General features: G+C 47.6%; 1 long non-coding RNA gene across 1 annotated transcript in view; it reads left to right on the top strand.

Moving 5' to 3' along the window:
* Positions 1–12,744: 12,744 nt before the first annotated feature.
* The window catches only part of LOC135210333 (uncharacterized), a 110,866-nt gene continuing 102,259 nt past the window's right edge, over positions 12,745–21,351 (top strand). Inside the window, exon 1 of the long non-coding RNA XR_010313500.1 lies at positions 12,745–13,163. This is a non-coding gene — a long non-coding RNA (uncharacterized LOC135210333). The remainder of the gene's footprint in view (positions 13,164–21,351) is intronic.

The raw sequence follows: 21,351 nt of genomic DNA, 5'->3' as shown, positions 1-21,351 counted from the left end.
GCCGCTGGTCCTCTCTGGGCCTAGAAGACGACATGGAATGCATCAGAAAAGATGTGGACAGAATCCTCAGATGGTGTAGGCTGGCGAATGGCTGGCGGTTGGGGGCCGCTTGTCCTCTCTGGCCCTAGAAGAGGATATGGAATGCATCAGAAGGAAGAAGTGGATGGAATCCTCAGAACCTGAAGGCTGGGGAACTGCTGGCAGTTGAGTGGAAGCTGGTCCACTCTGACCTTAAAAGAAGACATGGAATGCATAAGAAGTAAGAAGTGGACAGAATTCTCAGAAGCTTAAGGCTGGGGAACAGGCTGGCAGTTGGGGAGCTGCTAGTCCTCTCTGCCCCTAAAAGAGCACATAGAATGCATCAGAAGGAAGACATGGACGGAATCCTCACAAGCTGAAAGCTGGGGAACATCTGGCGGTTGGGGCCCGCTGGTCCTCTCTGCCCCTAAAAGAGCACATTGAATGCATCAGAAGGAAGACGTGGACAGAATCCTCAAAAGCTGAAGGCTGAGGATCAGCTGGCGGTTGGGGGCCTGCTGATCCTCTCTGGCCCTAGAGGAGGACATGGAATTCATCAGAAGGTAGACGTGGACGTAATCCCCGGAAGCTGAAGGCTGGGGAATGGCTGGTTGTTGGGGGCCACTGGTCCTCTCTGGCCCTAGAAGAGGATATGGAATGCATCAGAAGGAAGATGTGGACGGAATCCTCACAAGCTGAAGGCTGGGGAATGGCTGGCAGGTGGGGGGCCATTGGCCCTCTTTGGTGCTAGAAGAGAACATGGAATGTATCAGAAGGAAGTCGTGGACATAATCCCCAGAAGCTGAAGGCTGGGAAACGGCAGGCGGTTGGGGGGGCCACAGGGCCTTTCTGACCCTAAAAGAGGACATGGAATCCATTAGATGGAAGACGAGGACGGAATACTCAGTAGGTAAGGGTTGGCGAATGGCTGTCAGTTGGGGGGACGTTGGTCCTCTCTTGCCGTAGAATAGGACATAGAATGCATTAGAAGGAAAACTAGGACGGAATCCTCAGAAACAGAAGGCTGGTGAACGGTTGGCGGTTGGGGGGTCGCTGGTCCTCTCTGGGCCTAGAAGATGACATGGAATGCATCAGAAAAGATGTGGACAGAATCCTCAGATGGTGTAGGCTGGCGAACGGCTGGCGGTTGGGGGCCGCTTGTCCTCTCTGGCACTAGAAGAGGATATGGAATTCATCAGAAGGAAGAAGTGGATGGAATCCTCAGAAGCTGACGGCTGGGAAACGGCAGCGGTTGGGTCGCTGCTGGTCCTCAGTGGCCCTAGAAGAGGACATGGAATGCATCAGAAGGAAGACATGGATGGGATTCTCAGAACCTAAAGGCTGGGGAACTGCTGGCAGTAGAGGGGAAGCTGGTCCACTCTGACCTTACAAGAGGACATGGAATGCATAAGAAGTAAGAAGTGGACAGAATTCTCAGAAGCTTAAGGCTGGGGAACGGCTGGTAGTTGGGGAGCTGCTAGTCCTCTCTGCCCCTAAAAGAGCACATAGAATGCATCAGAAGGAAGACATGGACGGAATCCTCACAAGCTGAAAGCTGGGGAACATCTGGCGGTTGGGGCCCGCTGGTCCTCTCTGCCCCTAAAAGAGCACATTGAATGCATCAGAAGGAAGACGTGGACAGAATCCTCAAAAGCTGAAGGCTGAGGATCAGCTGGCGGTTGGGGGGCTGCTGATCCTCTCTGGCCCTAGAGGAGGACATGGAATTCATCAGAAGGTAGACGTGGACGTAATCCCCGGAAGCTGAAGGCTGGGGAATGGCTGGTTGTTGGGGGCCACTGGTCCTCTCTGGCCCTAGAAGAGGATATGGAATGCATCAGAAGGAAGATGTGGACGGAATCCTCACAAGCTGAAGGCTGGGGAATGGCTTGCAGGTGGGGGGCCATTGGCCCTCTTTGGTGCTAGAAGAGAACATGGAATGTATCAGAAGGAAGTCGTGGACATAATCCCCAGAAGCTGAAGGCTGGGAAACGGCAGGCGGTTGGGGGGGCCACAGGGCCTTTCTGACCCTAAAAGAGGACATGGAATCCATTAGATGGAAGACGAGGACGGAATACTCAGTAGGTAAGGGTTGGCGAATGGCTGTCAGTTGGGGGGACGTTGGTCCTCTCTCGCCGTAGAATAGGACATAGAATGCATTAGAAGGAAAACTAGGACGGAATCCTCAGAAACAGAAGGCTGGTGAACGGTTGGCGGTTGGGGGGTCGCTGGTCCTCTCTGGGCCTAGAAGATGACATGGAATGCATCAGAAAAGATGTGGACAGAATCCTCAGATGGTGTAGGCTGGCGAACGGCTGGCGGTTGGGGGCCGCTTGTCCTCTCTGGCACTAGAAGAGGATATGGAATTCATCAGAAGGAAGAAGTGGATGGAATCCTCAGAAGCTGATGGCTGGGAAATGGCAGCGGTTGGGTCGCTGCTGGTCCTCAGTGGCCCTAGAAGAGGACATGGAATGCATCAGAAGGAAGACATGGATGGGATTCTCAGAACCTAAAGGCTGGGGAACTGCTGGCGGTAGAGGGGAAGCTGGTCCACTCTGACCTTACAAGAGGACATGGAATGCATAAGAAGTAAGAAGTGGACAGAATTCTCAAATGCTTAAGGCTAGGGAACGGCTGGCGGTTGGGGGGCTGCTAATCCTCTCTGCCCCTAAAAGAGCACATAGAATGCATCAGAAGGAAGACATGGACGGAATCCTAACAAGCTGAAGGCTGGGGAACGGCTGGCGGTTGGGGGCCACTGGTCCTCTCTGCCCCTGCAAGAGCACTTAGAATGCATCAGAAGAAAGAAGTGGGTGGAATTATCAGAAGTTGAAGGCTGGGCAATGGCTTGCGGTTGGGTCGCCGCTGGTCCTCTTTGGCTCTAGAAGAGGACAAAGAATGCATCAGAAGGAAGACATGGGCGGAATCCTCAAAGGCTTAAGGCTGGGGAATGGCTGGCGTTTGGGGGGCCGCTGGTCCTCTCTGGTACAATAGGAGGACATTGAATGCATCAGAAGGAAGACGTGGACGGAATCCTTAGAAGCTGAAGGCTGGGGAATGGCTGGCAGTTGGGGGCTGCTGGTCTTCTCTAGTGCTAGAAGAGGACAAGGAATGCATCAGAAGGAAGTCATGGAAGTAATCATCAAAAGCTGAAGGCTGGGGAATGGATCATGGTTGGGGGGATGCTGGTCCTTTCTGGCCCAAGAAGTGGACATGGAATGCATCAAAAGGAAGACGTGGATGGAATAATCAGAAACTGAAGGCTGGGGAACGGCTGGCAGTTGGGGGGACACTGGTCCTCTCTGGCCCTAGAAGAGGATATGGAATGCATCAGAAGGAAGATGTGGACGGAATCCTCAGAAGCTGAAGGCTGAGGAACGGCTGGCTGTTGGGGGCCCACTGGTTCCCTCTGGCTCTAGAATAGGACATAGAATGCATCAGAAGGAAGATGTGGACTAAATATTCAGAAGTTGAAGGCTGGGGAAAGGCTGGCGGTTGGAGGGCCACTGGTCCTCTCTTGCCGAAGAATAGGACATAGAGTTCATCAAAAGGAAGACATAGATGGAATCCTCAGAAGCTGAAGGCTGGGGAACAGCTGGCGGTTGGGGTGCCACTGTTCCTCTTTGGCCATAAAAGAGGACATGTAATGCATAAGAAGGAAGAAGTGGACGGAATCTTCAGAAGCTAAAGGCTCGGGAACGGCTGGCGGTTGGGGGGCCACTGGTCCTCTCTGGCCCTAGAAGAGGACATGGAATTCATTAGAATGAAGATGTGTACAGAATCCTCAAAACTGAAGGCTGGGGAACGGCTGGCGGTTGGGGGGTTGCTGGTCCTCTCTGGCTCAAGAAGAGGACATGGAATGCATCAGAAGGAAGATGTGGATGGAATCATCAGAAGCTGAAGGCTGGGGAACGGCTGGCGGTTGGGGGCCTGCTGGTTCTCCCTGACCCTAGAAGAGGACAAGGAATGCATCAGAAGGAAGAAGTGGACGATATCCTCAGAGGCTGAAAGTTGGGGAATAGCTGGCGGTTGGAGGGCTCCTGATCCTCTCTGGCCCTAGATGAGGACATGGAATGCATCAGAAGGCGTGGACGGAATCCTCATGAAATGCATTAGAAGGAAGTCGTCGACGTAATCCTTAGAAGCTGAAGGCTGGGAAATGGCTGGCTGTTGGGGGGCCGCTGGTCCTCTCTGGCCCTAGAAGAGAACATGTAATGCATCAGAAAGAAGATGAGGACAGAATCCTCAAAAGCTGAAGGCTGTGGAACGGCTGGTGTTTGGGGGGCCACTGGTTCCATCTGGCCCTAGAATAGGACATAGAATGCATCAGAAGGAAGACTTGGACGGAATCCTCAGAAGCTGAAGACTGGGGAACGGCTGGCGGTTGGAGGCCCGCTGGTCCTTTCTGGCCCTAGAAGAGGACATGGAATGCATCAGAAGGAAGATGTGGATGGAATCTTCAGAAGTTGAAGGATGGGAAACGGCTGGTGGTTGGGGGCCACTGGTCCTCTCTTGCCCAAGAATAGGACATGGAGTGCATCAAAAGGAGGACGTAGATGGAATCCTCAGAGGCTGAAGGCTGGGGAACGGCTGGCAGTTGGGGGGCCACTAGTCCTCTCTGGCCATAGAAGAGGACATGTAATGCATATGAAGGAAGAAGTGGACGGAATCTTCAGAAGCTGAAGGCTGGGGAACGGCTGGTGGTTGGGGGGTCGCTGGTTCTTTCTGGCCCTAGATGAGGACATGGAATTCATTAGAATGAAAACGTGGACAGAATCTTCAAAACTGAAGGCTGGGGAACGGCTGGCAGTTTGGGGGCTGCTGGTCCTCTCTGGCTTCGAAGAGGACATGGAATGCATCAGAAGGAAGATGTGGATGGAATCCTCAAAAGCTGAAGCCTGGGAAATGGCTGGCATTTGGGGGGCCCCTGATCCTCTTTGGCCGTAGATGAGGACATGGAATGCATCAGAAGGAAGGCGTGGATGGAATCCTCATGGGATGCATCAGAAGGAAGTCGTGGACGTAATCCTCAGAAGTTGAAGGCTGGGGAACAGCTGGCGCGGTCGGGGGGCCGCTGGTCCTCTCTGGCCCAAGAAGAGGACATGGAATGCATCAGAAGGAAAAAGTGGACAGAATCCTCAGAAGCTGAAGGCTGTGGAATGTCTGGCGGTTGTTGGCTGCTGGTACTCTCTGGCCCTAGAAGAGGACATGGAATGCATCAGAAGGAAGACGTGGACGGAATCCTCAGATGGTGAGGGCTGGGGAACAGCTGGTGGTTGGGGGACCGCTGGTCCTCTCTGGCCCTAGATGAGGACATGGAATTCATTAGAATGAAAATGTGGACAGAATCTTCAAAACTGAAGGCTGGGGAACGGCTGGTGGTTGGGGGGGGGGGGGGGGAGGGGGGGGGCCACTTGGTCCTCTCTTGTTCCTAGAAGAGACATGGAATGCATCAGAAAGCAAGACGTAGACGGAATCCCTCAGATGAAAATGAGGGCTGGGGAACAGCTGGTGGTTGGGGGCGCTGGTCCTCTTCTGGCTAGATGAGGACATGGAATTCATTAGAATGAAAAATGTGGACAGAATCTTCAAAACTGAAGGCTGAACGGCTGGTGGTGGGGGGGGGGGGCACTTGTCCTCTCTGTTCCTAGAAGAGGGACATGGAATGCATCAGAAAGAAGACGTAGACGGAATCCTCAGATGGTGAGGGCTGGGAACAGGCTGGTTGGTTGGGGCGGGGGACCGCTGGTCCTCTCTGGCCCTAGATGAGGACATGGAATTCATTAGAATGAAAATGTGGTACAGAATCTTCAACTGAAGGCTGGGGAACGGCTGGCAGTTGTGGGGCTGCTGGTCCTCTCTGGCCCAAGAAGAGGACATGGAATGCATCAGAAGGAAAAGTGGACAGAATCCTCAGAAGCTGAAGGCTGTGGAATGTCTGGCGGTTGTTGGCTGCTGGTACTCTCTGGCCCTAGAAGAGGACATGGAATGCATCAGAAGGAAGACGTGGACGGAATCCTCAGATGGTGAGGGCTGGGGAACAGCTGGTGGTTGGGGGACCGCTGGTCCTCTCTGGCCCTAGATGAGGACATGGAATTCATTAGAATGAAAATGTGGACAGAATCTTCAAAACTGAAGGCTGGGGAACGGCTGGTGGTTGGGGGGGGGGGCCACTTGTCCTCTCTGTTCCTAGAAGAGGACATGGAATGCATCAGAAAGAAGACGTAGACGGAATCCTCAGATGGTGAGGGCTGGGGAACAGCTGGCGGTTGGGGGACCGCTGGTCCTCTCTGGCCCTAGATGAGGACATGGAATTCATTAGAATGAAAATGTGGACAGAATCTTCAAAACTGAAGGCTGGGGAACGGCTGGCAGTTGGGGGGCTGCTGGTCCTCTCTGGCCCAAGAAGAGGACATGGAATGCATCAGAAGGAAGACATGGACAGAATCCTCAGAAGCTGGAGACTGGGGAACGGCTGGTGGTTGGGGGGCCACTGGTCCTCTGTGGCCGTAGAAGAGGACATGGAATACATCAGAAGGAAGTTATGGATGGAATCCTCAGAAGCTGAAGGCTGGTGAACACCTGGTGATTGGGGGGCCACTGGTCCTCTCTGGCTCAAGAAGAGGACATGGAATACATCAGAAGGAAGATGTGAACAGAATCCTCAGAAGCGGAAACTTCTCGGGATTCTGTCCATGTCTACCTTTCCATGTGTTCCACTTCCTTTAGGGCCGGAGAAGACCAGCACCCACCCTAACCGCCAGCCATTCGTCAGCACTCAGCTTCTTGGGATTCCTTCCATGTCTTCCATTTTGTTTGTTCCACTTCCTCTAGGGCCACAGAAGACCAGTGGCACCTTAACCGCCAGACATTCCCCAGCCCTCAGCTTCTCGGGATTCCGTCCATTTTTTCCTTTTCGTGTGTTCTGCTTCCTCTAGGGCCAGAGAAGACCAGCAGCCCCCTAAGCGCTAGCAGTTCGCCAGTGTGTTCTGCTTCCTCTAGGGCCAGAGAAGACCAGCGGCAGCTCAACCAACAGCCGTTCGTCAGCCCTCATCTTCATTTGATTTGATTCCGTCTATGTCTTCCTTTTTGTTTGTTCCATGTCCTCTAGGTCCAGAGAAGACCAGCGGCCCCCCAACCACCTTCCGTTTGCTAGCCCTCAGCTTCTCGGGATTCCATCCATATTTTCCTTTTCATGTGTTCCATGTCCTCTAGGGCCAGAGAAGACCAGCGGGCCCCCAACCACCAGCTGTTTGCCAGCCCTCAGCTTCCCGGGATTCCATCCATGTCTTCCTTTTCGTGTGTTCCGCTTTCCCTAGGGCCATAAAAGACCAGTGGCCCTCCAACCACCAGCTGTTCGGCAGCCCTTAGCTTCTTGGGTTAGTACATATTATGCTTTACTTAATGAAAGTCAAACAGTGTTCCTGCTATACTTTTTTTTCAATATAATAGTTTTACTGCATCATTAAAACGTTCAGTAATTTAATTACCAAGGATAGGTTTAGTTACTTGATGCTTGCGAAAGGAGATCTTTACTTAGATTATATTATGCTTATGAAAAAGGATTCTTTTGCATGTCAATAAAGATTATTTTAAGTTATAATGGGTCCTAGAAAATTACAAGGTAATAATGTCATTTACAAATAATTACAATGAATTATTTTGTATGTGATTTTTATTATAGATATTTTTTTTTCCAAAATGTTTTATGTAACACGGAGTTTCAGCTCAATACCTAAACAGTCACCCCCTCTATAGCCTACCTATGCGGTCATCTGTTACAGCCATGTTTCATGCTCCTATCATAGTGCTTACCTAATCGCACAACGTCAAACTCTAAAAAAAACACTGAGAGAGGGCATACTGTCCCCAAAACAAACTACACAACATAACCCACCTGTGGTATACTCGTTAATCCCCAACTCAGAGAATAAGTGTCATATTTTGCACTTTGAAAATTTTTGGGACCTCTGTTGAACCCACCCAATAAAAAATTTCTTGTTTTTAGCATAATGACACTGATATTGCATCATAATTCTCTAAATATCACCTTCAACTTTCCACTCGAAAAAAACTGTTCCACTTACTGTTATTCATTCCAAAAATAGTCAAAATTTTAAATTATTCAAAATTTCAAAATATTTAAAAAATATTCAAAATTTCACGCTTTGTTGTTTAGCGTACGATGGTAGTCGATACTCCCTTGCACCACTTTTTTTTTTTTCTTTTCAACGACAATGCCATGGCAGTCAATAAGAAAAAACACACTTCATAGCACTCGATAACATGTCAATTTGGCTAAATATTGTAATGAAATTTAACTATACTATGTTTCTTTCCATCTGTCCATCCGCCTGTGGTGTTATCGCATGGTAACATTGCGTCCCGTGCTTTAAATAGTTCCGCTGTGTAAGTTTTAGGTAAATAAAAGGATATCTGGGTGTGCATTTGTAACTGAAAAGTGTTTTAATAAATTACTGTATGCGAATTACACCGTTAATATTCGAAATAGGATATTATTATTATTGTTGAATGTAAGCTGAATGTAATTATCTAAAGCCCAGGACGCAGTGTTACCATACGCAAACACCATAGGTGGATGGACAAATGAAAAAAAAAAAAAACCAGAGTATAGAAACAATCACGCCATATTCACGGATGAGACACTATATGAGAAGCGTGAAAAATTACAACAGACATACAAAAAATCTATTTTCTTACCTGATGAACACAGGCGTCGTGATGGCGTAAACCTGTTGCTTTCCACTGAGCATTCGGTGGAATGAAGACACTGAGAAAGTAGTAAAAGATAAGAAGGAGGCAAAGAAAAGATAGCTTCAGTCACAGTCAGTGGAAGACAGAGATAGGTTCAGAGAGAAAAACAAGGTGGTGAAAAAGGTGGTAGCCCAAGCTAAAGCAAAGTCGTATGATGATGTGTATAATAAGCTGGGGACAAAGGAGGGATTAAAGAAGATGATCAAGCTATCAAAGGCTAGAAATAAGAACACCAAAGATATTACACATATCAAACAAATAAAAGATCAAGATGGTGCAGTATTTACAAAGGAGGAAAACATTGTTAAATGAAGAAAATAATAGACTAATAAGAGAGGATGGGCGAGTGAACATTGACATGGTAATGAGGTTTTCTAGGTAAGAGGTACTAAATGCACTGAAGATGAAGAATGGGAAGGCAACCGGACCAGACATGATTCCTGTGGAGGCATGGAAAGCATTAGGAGATGGAGTGGATATACTGTACGATCTTATGATAAAGATCCTTGGACAGGAAATGTCAAAAATTGCCATTTATTCCCCTTGAATAAAATTTCCCAGTTTCTATGAAAATACGTTGATGTATGATTATTTTGCTCCACAGAAGTAGTTTTATTATATTAACTATAGCAATGAGTTGGTATAAATTAGTACATTGATATTCAAAGTAATAAACCACTTTTTTTTGCATATTTTGTCCATCTCTATAATTAGATGACGTGTAATTACAGTGCTGTCAAACTTCTTCCTGTGGAGAATATGTATATATTATTTTCTTATTGTAAGGGCACATGCCAGTAATTTATGCTTGCCTTCTGGACGAAACCCCTTTTGTTTGTATGTTGGGTTACGATTAAAGCACTTGATGTTTGTTTTTAAATTGATGTTTGTTACGTAACCCTGTAATTTTGTATATGTGACACTGTGTTATGCAATATACTCCTCCCGAGTTTTCTTCTAGGGTGGAAAGATGAAGCTCTCTGATTTTAGCATCTGACTCCACGAAGGCAAGTAAAAGAAGATAATCTTGTAAAATCCAGCCACATCACCTCGTGAATCGTCGTCGCCATTGCAGTAAGTTCTTCATTAGGATATTCTGAGATCCTGTTTGCCATTTAAGTTTTATTTCTATCGAAGTAACGTAACGTTTTGTTAATAATTTTTGCAGTAATGTGTTAGTTTTCTTGCTTCTTAACGTAATTTGAATAATTGTTCTGTTCTTTAAATATTAATTATATGTATTAAACCTTTAAATGCGTCTTTGTGAACCCGTGTGGCATCACCCAAAAAGAATTTGTGCAGGAAATACAGTTGATTGTTTCTTAACTGCACTTTTGTTGAATAAAATGCAAGGTTTCTTGACTTTAAGTAAGTTAGTAAACTCCTCAGCACTGTAACTTGGTCTCAATCAAAGCTAGTGCAGGAGGGCTTAAGGTTGAATGAAATCTTACCGAATGTGGCCCTAAAATTCAGTTTAGTTTCACCACAGGAAAAGATACCAAATGAGTGGCGTGGGAGTATATTGATCCCAATTTTTAAAGGGAAAGGCGATGTCCAAGAGTGTGGTAATTATAGGGGCATTAAAATGATGTCCCACACTTTGAAGATACTGGAAAGGATGATAAATGCTAGACTGAGAGAAGTACAAATAGGTAAAGAGCAGATGGGATTTATGAAGGGAAGGGGAACAACAAATGGTATATTTTGTCTGAGGCAACTAATGAAGAAAATCGGGGAAAGGCAAAGGGACCTACATATGGTATTCATTGACCTTGAAAAGGCTTATGACCGAGTCCAGAGACAAGAGGTATGGAGGAGTCTGAGGGAGAAGATGGTGCCAGAGAAGTACGTGCGATTGATACAAGAGATGTACTGGAATGTATTTACTAGAGTGGGGAGCAGTGTTGGGGAAACAGAGGGTTTGGAGGTGAGAGTATAGGATTACACCAGGGGTCGGCTCTGAGCCCATTTATCTTTAACATAGTGATGGATGTTATAATAGAGGAAGTAAGGGAGGCAGTACCATGGAACATATTGTATGCGGATGATATTGTTCTGTGAGCAGAGAGCAGGGAAGATCTGGATATGAAATTGGAGAGATGGAGATAAGTACTGGAGGACAGAGGAATGAGAATACGTAGATCTAAGACAGAATATGTGTACCACCACTGAGGGGGATGTTAGAGAAAGTATTCAGCTTGGTGGAGAGCAAATAAAGAGAGTTGATAAGTTTAAGTATTTGGGATCTTTTGTTAACGCTGGAGGAAGTATGGAAGAAGTAAAACATCGGGTACAGGCAGGCTGGAACAATTGGAGAGCGGCCTCTGGAGCTCTTTGTGACAAAAGAATTTCACAAGACGGTGGTAAGTACAGCAATGCTGTATGGTACGGAAACAGCAAGCATGAGAAAAACAGAGCAGAAGAAGATGGATGTGGCAGAAATGAGAACGCTTAGGTGGATGTCTGGGGTGACAAGAGAGGATAGGATCAGAAATGACTACATAAGGGGGTCGACTAAGGTGGTGGAAGTATCAAAGAAAGTGCAGGAGGGGAGGCTGAGATGGTATGAACACCTGTTGAGGAGAGATGAGGACCACGCTGGGAGGCATACTATGGGGATGGAGGTTCATAGAAGAAAGAAGAGGGAGACCAAGAAAGAGATGGAAGGACTGTGTGAGAGGACAATACATGAGAAGGGAATTGATGAGGCAGAAGCGCAGGATAGAAATAGATGGAAACGGCTCATCCAAAACGGCGACCCCATATAATCCACCATACTTTGTATAATGACAATGCCTTCCTCTAACGGAAAATGTTTAAAAAAGAAATGTCAATCCAACATGAATGTAGGCAACAACAGTGTAGTTCTACCTCTACCGTTGGGAAGTCCACATTTTCAAGTAGTTCTGTATATACCTATATATATGCAATGACATTTATAGGAGAAAAGGTCCAATTTTGGGAAAAATGGCCCTGCACTCCTCCATAAAAAAAAACACTGGGTATGGGCTTTATATTCTGTACACCTATCAAAAACACACATGGCGACTGGATATGTCAAGAATAGCAAACCCAGTGTTTTTCAAGACGATATTATAGCACGTTGATATATATATATATAATATATATATATATATTATATATATATTATTTTATATTTATATATACAATATATATATATATATATATATATAGATGTATATATATATATATTATTATATATTAATATAATTGTATTATATACACTTACAGAGATAGTACTACACACACATACGTATATTTTATACGTATTATATATATATATATAATATATATAATATATCTATATATATATATATATATAAGTCATATCACATTTCCGTGATTCATATACAAATATCGAGCTACAATGTCCTTTAATATCTAATTCGCTCTACCTCGGAATTAATATATTTTCATATATGCTTAACCGAAGGGGAATTTTTTCTCGATAATAGATTTGCCTGGACCAGGGCGCGAACCTATGGATCCTTTCAAACCCAGGAACGTCAGTGAAGCGGTGGTGTAGTAGGTAACGCTTCACTGACGTTCCTGGGTTTGAAAGGATCCATAGGTTCGCGCCCTGGTCCAGGCAAATCTATTATCGAGAAAAAATTCCCCTTCGGTTAAGCATATATGAAAATATATTAATTCCGAGGTGGGAGCGAATTAGATATTAAAGGACATTGTAGCTCGATATTTGATATATATATATATATATATATATATATATATATATATATATATCAGTGGTATAATATTGTCTTGAAAAATAATGGGTTCGCTAATCTTGACATGGTTTGCGTTTTTATTTTATTTATTTAGCTTTCTTTTTTATTTATTTATTATTCAATTATATATTTATTCATCTTTTATATTACAAAATCACAGGAACGGTGTTCGAGGAAACAACAGCTGACGGTTGACCACCGACAGTCACACAACCAGAACTGAATGTAAACAAAACAGCAAGTTGTTACCGTTTGCTGATCATTCACTGAACAAGAATTATCGTCTACTACCTCTCGCCTGGCAATCTTGCTTAAGCCTTGTGTTTGGTGGCGCACACTCCAGTAAAAGAAGAGAAACACTACAGACTTCACTTCAGCCACATAGCAGTATATTATTTTGGCAGCTGGAGACTACCTATAGGTATGACGTGCTAGATTCATCCAAAAAGAAACTCGATCAAACGCAAACGGAGGAGGAATAAAACAAGCAAGGGAGCCATTTCAAAGGCATATCCCACCTACTACTACTACTACGTGCTTGATTGATTCATTAAGCCATCAGGAGTAAACCGAAGCGAACCTACGATGGACATTTCCACAGATTCCAGTGAAGCAAAAGCCAAAGTAAGGGACAAAATTCAGTGATTGTCAGTACTCAGATAAATGCAAATAAATTCTTGGTAATTTTTCCTATGGGGTCCATAGGTAGGGTAGGATATAGGTATAAGGCTAAGCCACTCGTAAGACGATAAAGTTTCGAAAAACGTTTGCTAAGTACTAGGGGTAGTAGCCTAGTATATTACTAGGTACCTACTAGCTAGTAGCTACTAGCTTAGCCTATGTAGTAGCTATTCCTGCATGAGGTTTGTTTAGGGGAAACAATCGACTGAACTGGCTGATCCAGTTTTCACCGCGTGTGGATCAAGCCTCCAAAAAAGTACTTTAACACGTCCTGAGGTATGGTAAACAACCGCATGGACTGACCAACACACCGACGGTCACGGATGGCCACCCTCCGTAAAAGTACTTATAACGCGTCCTGACACTGGAGATGTTCATCAGTCACGACTTCTTGTTGGTGAGAGACGCAGCTAAAGACCTCTAGTACTCTCCTTTTGAAGTAAGTATTTTCTCCAAAGTTAGAAATTAAGGCCAAATTTAAAGCTTTAAACAGAGGGTAGTGAAAAGGGTGGCCAACGCAGTGCAAATTTCACCAAAACTCTTTCAAAATTTTTACTTACGCTGAAATAATATCTTAAAAGATTGATGCCATCTCGATATTTGCGGAGTTGCTTGTGTCAACAAACTTCCCATTTCCTGTGATAAATCTGCACACCACTTGTACCCATAGACGCTGGGCACTTTCATCACAACAATCGGAACATGGTCCCTGGCCACGATGTTTTTAAGGAAACTACTGTTTTGGTAGAAGACAACGAAGCGTGCACTAGATAATGATTTAAATTTGGGTAGTTTACAGATTCCCGGGCCAGTTTCCCGGGCCGCGCGACACCCAAATCCATCCGCCACGGTAAGTAGTCCCTATGACCTCGGGTGGCAGTTCACCTATTACGACCTACACCCAGTGAACATTCGAAACACGGCGCGAACATTAAAAAAAGGCATCATGTCTCCTATAACACCTCGCCCAACCCCCATTGCTTTTGCTTCTGCAATTCCCGTTACGATATCACACTTTATTAACATGGGTGACGATGTAGGTGTATTCCATTCTTATTTACCTACAGTTTTGGGGGATTTCCAATTTCCCGGCCCGCACGGCGAGAACATTAAAAAAAGTCAACATGGCATCTCCTCCGCACCGCGAACATTCAAAACAGTCTCCTATAACACCTCACCCAGCCCCCATTGCTTTTGCTTCTGCAAATTCCATTACGATATTGCACTTTATTCACATGGGTGATGATGTAGGCGTATTCTGTTCTTATTTTCCTTCAGTTTTAGGGGCCAATTTCAAATTTCCTGGGCCACACAACACCCAAATTCATCCGCGCAGGTAACTAGACCCTTCGACCCGGGATTCCCTTCCACCTAGCTCGACCTTAACCCCGCAAGTTTTCAAAGCAGTCAACATGGCATCTCCAGGCACATCTCACCCGTCCCTCGCTGCTTTTTCGGCTGCAAGTCCGGTTATGTTTGGTGTTCTCTTTAAATTATGTGAAGAAGTTGATGTACTACGTACATATCTATTCAAGAGCGGACTTTTGGGCGATTTTAGTGGTACTTGTGAGCAGTGTAGTGTGGGAACAGTCAGCCTCGTTAAAGAGGAAGATAGTTTCGTGTGGCGGTGCTCCTTACACACGTGCCGTAAAAGAATCGCGATATGGAACAGCTCTTTCTTCTCCCGCTCACACCTTGATTTCGGCACAATCCTCCAGTTAATTTATGGCTGGAGCCACGAGCTGCCACAGGCCTTTATGCAAATGACTCTTCAGATTGATTCACCTAACACCATGGTGGACTGGTATAATTTCTGCCGGGACGTATGTATCGACATTTTGGTTCAGGACAATCACAAAATCGGTGGACCTGGCCACATTGTTGAAATTGATGAGTCAAAGTTTGGCAAACGTAAATTTAACAAAGGTCGGCGTGTTGATGGTTGTTGGGTTTTAGGTGGAATAGACCGCGAAACAAAGAACACGTTTTTCCAAATCGTTCAGGACCGATCGGCTGAAACTCTGCTTCCCATCCTCATTGAAAACATTTACCCAGATTCCATCATTATTTGTTCCGATACGTAATACAAACCATCGGTCCTTTAACAATAGGAAGTAGCTAGCGGCAGCTGGAACGGTCGTAAGCTTCGAACAAGGGGAGAACGGTAGTTAACTGCTTGTCGGACAGTCGCGCGCCGCGCGACTGGGAGGTAAACAAATCACTTTTGCTTTCGGCCGCGGGTGTGAAGGACGTGTTCGTCATCGCTCTCTGCCCGCTTCATCGTCGTATGCTTTGTTTATATTGTGTTTTCTACTAATGGTTTGTTTGACTTGAAAATGAAACTGTAAGTACACTGTTTTCATTTTCATTACTTAATTATGAACCAACATGGAGTTATCGCCGTAGATGCGGCGATTTCCTCTCTTTTCATGAATTGAACCCTTGAATTATGTCTCGGTGCCGAGGGCAGGCGCGCTCGCGCCGAGTCATGTATTTTGGGCGAAAGTGTGTAATTGAAAATGTAAGTACTCTTTTCATTATATTTTTGCCCTGTGCGTTCGTTACCGAGAGTGTGATTGCGCTCGGCACGAGCCTTTTATTTTGTATAATAGAATGCAATGAAAGTGGATTCGCAATTGCAATATTCTTTTCATTTTCATTTATTTATTTGCATGAAATTTAATTTGGATCAATTTTCGTTCTTACCCGGGAATTGATCCTTACGTTTTTTTTTATGTGAAAGTGAAATCGCAAGTGCAGTATTCTGTTTCATTTTCATATATGTTTTATGATAGCATCATATTATTTGGATCAAGTTTCCATTCTTACCCGGGAATTGATCATTTCCCCTTTAAGTTCTATGAAGTGAATCGCAAGGGCAGTATTCTGTTTCATTTTCATATTACTTTTCACTGCTGTGCGGGGGTAGGGGAAGCGAAGGTCTTGACCAGGAAGTCGTCGGAAAGCTCTCGCGCACTCCCTTGGTATCCGATTCTTCGTCTTCCTTCCTGCCCCCCGCTCAGCTTCTTCGTTGTATTTTGTATTTGGGGTCTTCCTTGCGTTCGGAGTGGGGCATGTCTTCCCCCCGTGCGTGAGGGAACCCCTCTTACTAATCTATCTATGTTACCGCAGGTGCTACATCCGTGGGAGACGACCTTGGACAGGTATGGACCACCGCGGCGGCAGGGCGTGCCTAGCATCCACGGGCTGCTGCAGCGTCTAGCGAGGTCTAGGGCGGTCTCCACTACTACCACGGCCGCTTATGCTGCTCCCCCCCTCCTGTCTACACTTCCCCATGCTGGTGTCGGTGACGCCGTCTGCCGCTACTAGGGCCGCCGCCGTACCGAGGTGGGTTGCCGCCGCCGCCTGTTTTCTTTGTGTTGCCTGCCCCAGACTTCCGCTGTTCCAGCAGCTCGCCCCTGGACCGGCCGCCAGTACCCAGGTTCCGCTGGCTGCCGATGATTCTACGAGGCGATCGCTGGGCCTGCCGTACCTTCGCCGCTGATGTGAATTCCCCGCTGTTGGCTTGGCTGTCCCTTCTGGGTCTACCGCTGCCGCTGTTCCTGCCGCTCCTGAGCTGGTTGCTGTTCCTGTCGCTCCTGGTTCCTGAGCCTGTCCATGCTGGTCCTGCCCACGGTGTGTTCTTCCCCAGTCCAGGTCCTTCCGGATAGGTGCAGTCGGGCCGTGTTGCTTCGGCAATAGCCCCGGCTCCGGCCTGGATGGAGGACCTGACGACTGTCCTGCGTGAGCTGACGAGGAAGAGGAGAAGAGGAAGCTGTCATCTTCGTCTTCATCGTCTGCTGCTGCCTCTTCCCCTTCGACTTCTAAGGCCCATAAGCCGAAGAAGAAGAAGGCTGCCTTCCCCCTAAGAAGTCTCCTCGGGAACTTCTAAGGGCCCGTCCCACCCGGTGGGACGGGGGGTCCTTCTGCTGGTCCTCCTGCTCCTTCGGAGCGGGGCCCGTCTCCCCTTCCGTAGGAAGAGATAGACGGGGACCAGAGGAGTATCGGTTAGCTCTGGTACTTCCTCGCCTGGTGCTAGCGGCGATGCCGCTACGCCAGGTTCCGGCTCGGTCTCTCGTTCGCGAGAGATCCCGAGTGTACGTTCTCCCTCGGGCGACCGTGCAGCCAAGTTTCGGCGCCAGAGTTCGCTCGGCGCCAAGACGCGGCACGGAGCAGAAGGCTGGTGAGAGACGCTCAGGTGACTCTTGCCAGGCCAGCGGCCGCTCTTGCAGCGACTAGCTGGTAACCCAGGTTTCCCCCCTAAGAAGGCTCCTTCGGGACCTTTCTAAGGGCCCGTCTCGCTCCGGCGATTCGGGGAGCTCTTCTGCTGGTCCTCCTGCTCCCTCGGGAACAGGGCCCGTCTTTTCTTCTACCAAGGAGAAGAGACGGGACCAGAGAGTACCAGCTTCGGCTGGCACTTCCTCGCCTGGTTCTAGCGGTTCTGCCGCTAAACCAGGATCCGCCTCGGCTTCTCGTTAGCGAGAAGTACCGAGTGGACGGTCTCCCGCGGGAGACCGTCCAGCCAAAGTCTTGACACCCGAGCTCGCTCGCCGCCAAGACCGAAGCGCGGAGCAGAAGACTGGCGAGTGTCGTGCAGACGACTCTCGCTAGGCCAGTGGACGCTCTCGCAGCGACCAGCTGGCTGCTCTGGGTTGACGTGACGGTCGCTGACCAGCCACGGGTTGAGGCGAGGAAGGGGTCCCCGCGGCCGTCGGTACCAGCCACGGCTGGTACCAGCGGCTCGACGCGCCGAGAGGACGCTCGCCGGTCTCACCGCGACAACGAGCCTAGCAGGTCACTGACGCCGCTCCCATCGGGACCGGGCGGAGACGGTAACCAGCAACAGCTCGCCTGACGCTAGAGATCAGCGTCGACGTTCTCAGCCGAGCCTCTCGCCCCAGGCGAGCGGCAAGGCTAGGCCTGCTGCTCGATCGCCACCGCGGGTTGACAATCAGCAGCAGCCCTCCAAGCACGCTGGTCCTGCCAGCGAGCTAGGGGGGGAGCGTCAGGTCTGCCTCTCCTGTACCTTCAAACCTCCTCGAGCTACACCGGGAGGAGCGAGGTACCTATGAGTGATCGCGCGAGGTGCGCCGCTCGCGATCCCGCTATGACGCCGTATGGACCAGGCACGGTTCTAGGACCGACCAGGACATACGCGCAAGTAGCTTGGAGGCGACCGTCAGGGGTCTGCCGCTGTTCCTCCTTCTGAAGGAGGAGTATCTCGGGATCTGTTCTTGTTGGAGGGACTGGACGGTCCTACTCCGCAAGACGCGGTTACTCCCGAGATACAGAGGAATTTGCAAAAAGTCATTAAGCTGATTCGTCAGCATAATGACCTTGCGGAAGGATTGCCGCTCCCACCAGCAGAGCACGTCTCTGCTCGAGTCGTTTTGGGGCCCGAGAGGGAACCCAAACCGACGGTGGCCTGCCGCGATCGGAGCTTGCCGATTCTGTCTCGAACCAGAGTCTCTCGTCTCCGGACAAGAAGGCTCTCTCAGTTCTGGCCGGTCAATCAAGCTACTTCCACCTCCTCTACTGCGACAGCGGCGTTTCTACGTGTCTTCGGACACCGTATTTAATACTCCTTCGGTCCTCCTGAGAGGTTTCGACCTCGACGAGGACTGGAATGAGTCGGAGGACGGTTATCGGCTCTCTCCTGTCAGGTGTCGATCAGCCCCACCCAGACGACGTTCACAGTGGCGGCAGACCCTTACCTACAGTGAGAGTTCGTAACCTCCGCGGAAAACGTTTTCTCCTGACGATACGTTTTCCCAGACTCTGAGAGGCCATCGCCGCAAGGCGATGGCTGCTCATACTCTTCTCCAACTGCTAGTCCACTGGGAAGGCGAGCGAGTATCCAATTCCTCCCCCATCCCTCTCTCCTTACAGCTACGAGGGAAAGGGGAGGGATCCTACAGAGATTTCTCGTAGGATCCCACGTTCGGACTGCGCTACCGGGGGGACCTTCGGGTCCTACCTGACGTAAGCCACCGGTCGTTGAGGAGGAATCCTGCCCCATTCTCGATTTCTACGGGAATCGAGAGGACCACCAGCCGATATCGTTTGACGAATTCGGTGGGGGTTTCGCAGACTGCTTAGAATTCTACGGAATTTCTAGCGCATTCAGTGTTCGAGTTTTTTACGATCTCCAAACACTTAGGCGAGACCACGGTCCAAAGTGAGCGAGACGAGAATCCCCGATATGTTACAAGATAATCGGGAACCTCGCCTATGCTCGAATTCCTGGAATTTCTAGCATTGGGAAGAAGACTGCTGCTGAAAGAAACTATCTCACAGTAGGCGACCAACTGGAATAGAGAAGATCGGACGGGAATATCCAGTTTGGCTTGAACTATCGTCTTAGTATTCTGTTCACCATTGAAGCTTTCCTTCGAGGAAGACTTCTCCTTCACTCTCTTTGATAGAGATCGAAGGTGGTCGATCTCCAATCCTTATTTTGTTTTCTTGAAGGAAAGAATTTAGGATGGAGATCGTTGTTCAGAATCCTACAAATATACTACGTATATAACCTCGCGACATGATTCTACTAAGCAGTTGAAATTGTCCGAGGGGTAGGCGATATCCTAGTTAATCTACGGATTGCGACTTATAAGAGAAGTATTCTAATTGAACTGCAACTCGGGGTTGCCTGCAACTCCAGGAGTTTTCAGTTTCAATTTTATTATACTTATGGTTTTGTCACGACAACACCATTTCAACTTTTATATACTTATGGTTTGTCACGACAACACCATTTCAACTTTTTATTTATTTACCGAAATTCGTTTCGCCTAAATATAATTGCTCGAGCATATCTTTTATGCTCGGTAGTTCTAGCCGAACGCATTCCTTCGTGGAATAATGGATTACCTGGCAACTCAGGATGACGAGTCAGCGAGATCAGGCTCAAACTACTGCGTATTGAACTGCCTGATAGCAGCTCAGTATCAGCTGGGCCTCCGATATGCACGGTCATGTATGTCTCTCTCTCCCCTGCTTTGATTGACTACCGAACCGTATCTCTGCCCAACAATCATGGACTTAGGTCTCTGATTAACGGGGATTCTCGCAATAATGAAGGACCATCTACTACTGTGACGCTAGATTCCATCGCCTTCGACATTGCGAGAATTTTCAACAGAGATATCTCTTGGACTCTTTCATCTTTCTGTTTACCGCACGGTAACAGAAGTCTGTACAAGTCTCCCGCTGCATCGCACTGCGATAATGCGAATGATTTTGCAGACATCTGAGTTTGTCTTCAAAATATCTCGTATTCGTAGGTGTACAATTGTTCATTGTTCAACCCGAATTACGAGATGTGTCAGAAGACATCGCCTACTCTCCGACCTGACAGCTCTACTTCCCAAATGTTCAGCCCATGAGAAGCAGTTCTTCAGGCTGCTTTCCCCTGTGTTTTCATTACTGAAGAATGCCCCGCTTTCATTGTAACTACGACTTCTCACCGGACAGCAATGAAATATCGGTTAGCGTTTTCAGTCATTTGTAAGCACAGGTTATGAATCTTGAGAATCCTTCTCTCGATTCATCTGTGAAGACGTAGGTTGCATTCAATATCTACCTTCGTCTTCAACGGTACATAGTGTTGTTTCTCCTTAGCTGAGATTCAACAACCATGAGATGTTTTACCTTCAGGGACCTCGGTCTCTAGAAGGCAATTGACTTTCGCCTGTTGGGCACATGCCTTAAGAGAATCATCACCTCGCTGTCCGGCATTGATGACAAACAAATACATTATTTGTTTGGTCTCTCGGCATAACCCTTTAAAGGCGAAGGTCACGTGACTTACTCGGATGCTTTGACAACTTGCCTCCTACCGAACGCAGTCAGTCGGCAGCTGTCAGAGCGCCCGAGTCAGTTACGAACTACGCTGTTGACTTAGTTCGGTTGTTACAGAGCAATCATTACTTCGTTTTAATAGTTTGTCACAGTACCCATACCATTGACACCCACCATGGAGTGTCGGTGTTCTATCCACTACCGAGAACTTCGCTGCATGGGGATAGGAGGATGCGAGAGACTTCGTGGCAAACGGACAGACCAGTATGGGTACTGGACATCACCGAAGTAGAGAAGAGGGATAGGTCATGCGACTATTTCCTTCTTTTCC

This window comes from Macrobrachium nipponense, chromosome 39 (genome assembly GCF_015104395.2).
Source record: "Macrobrachium nipponense isolate FS-2020 chromosome 39, ASM1510439v2, whole genome shotgun sequence".
Lineage (NCBI taxonomy): Eukaryota > Metazoa > Arthropoda > Malacostraca > Decapoda > Palaemonidae > Macrobrachium > Macrobrachium nipponense.
The sequence above is the reverse complement of the archived record's forward strand: the minus strand, read 5'-3'. Positions and strand labels throughout refer to the sequence as shown.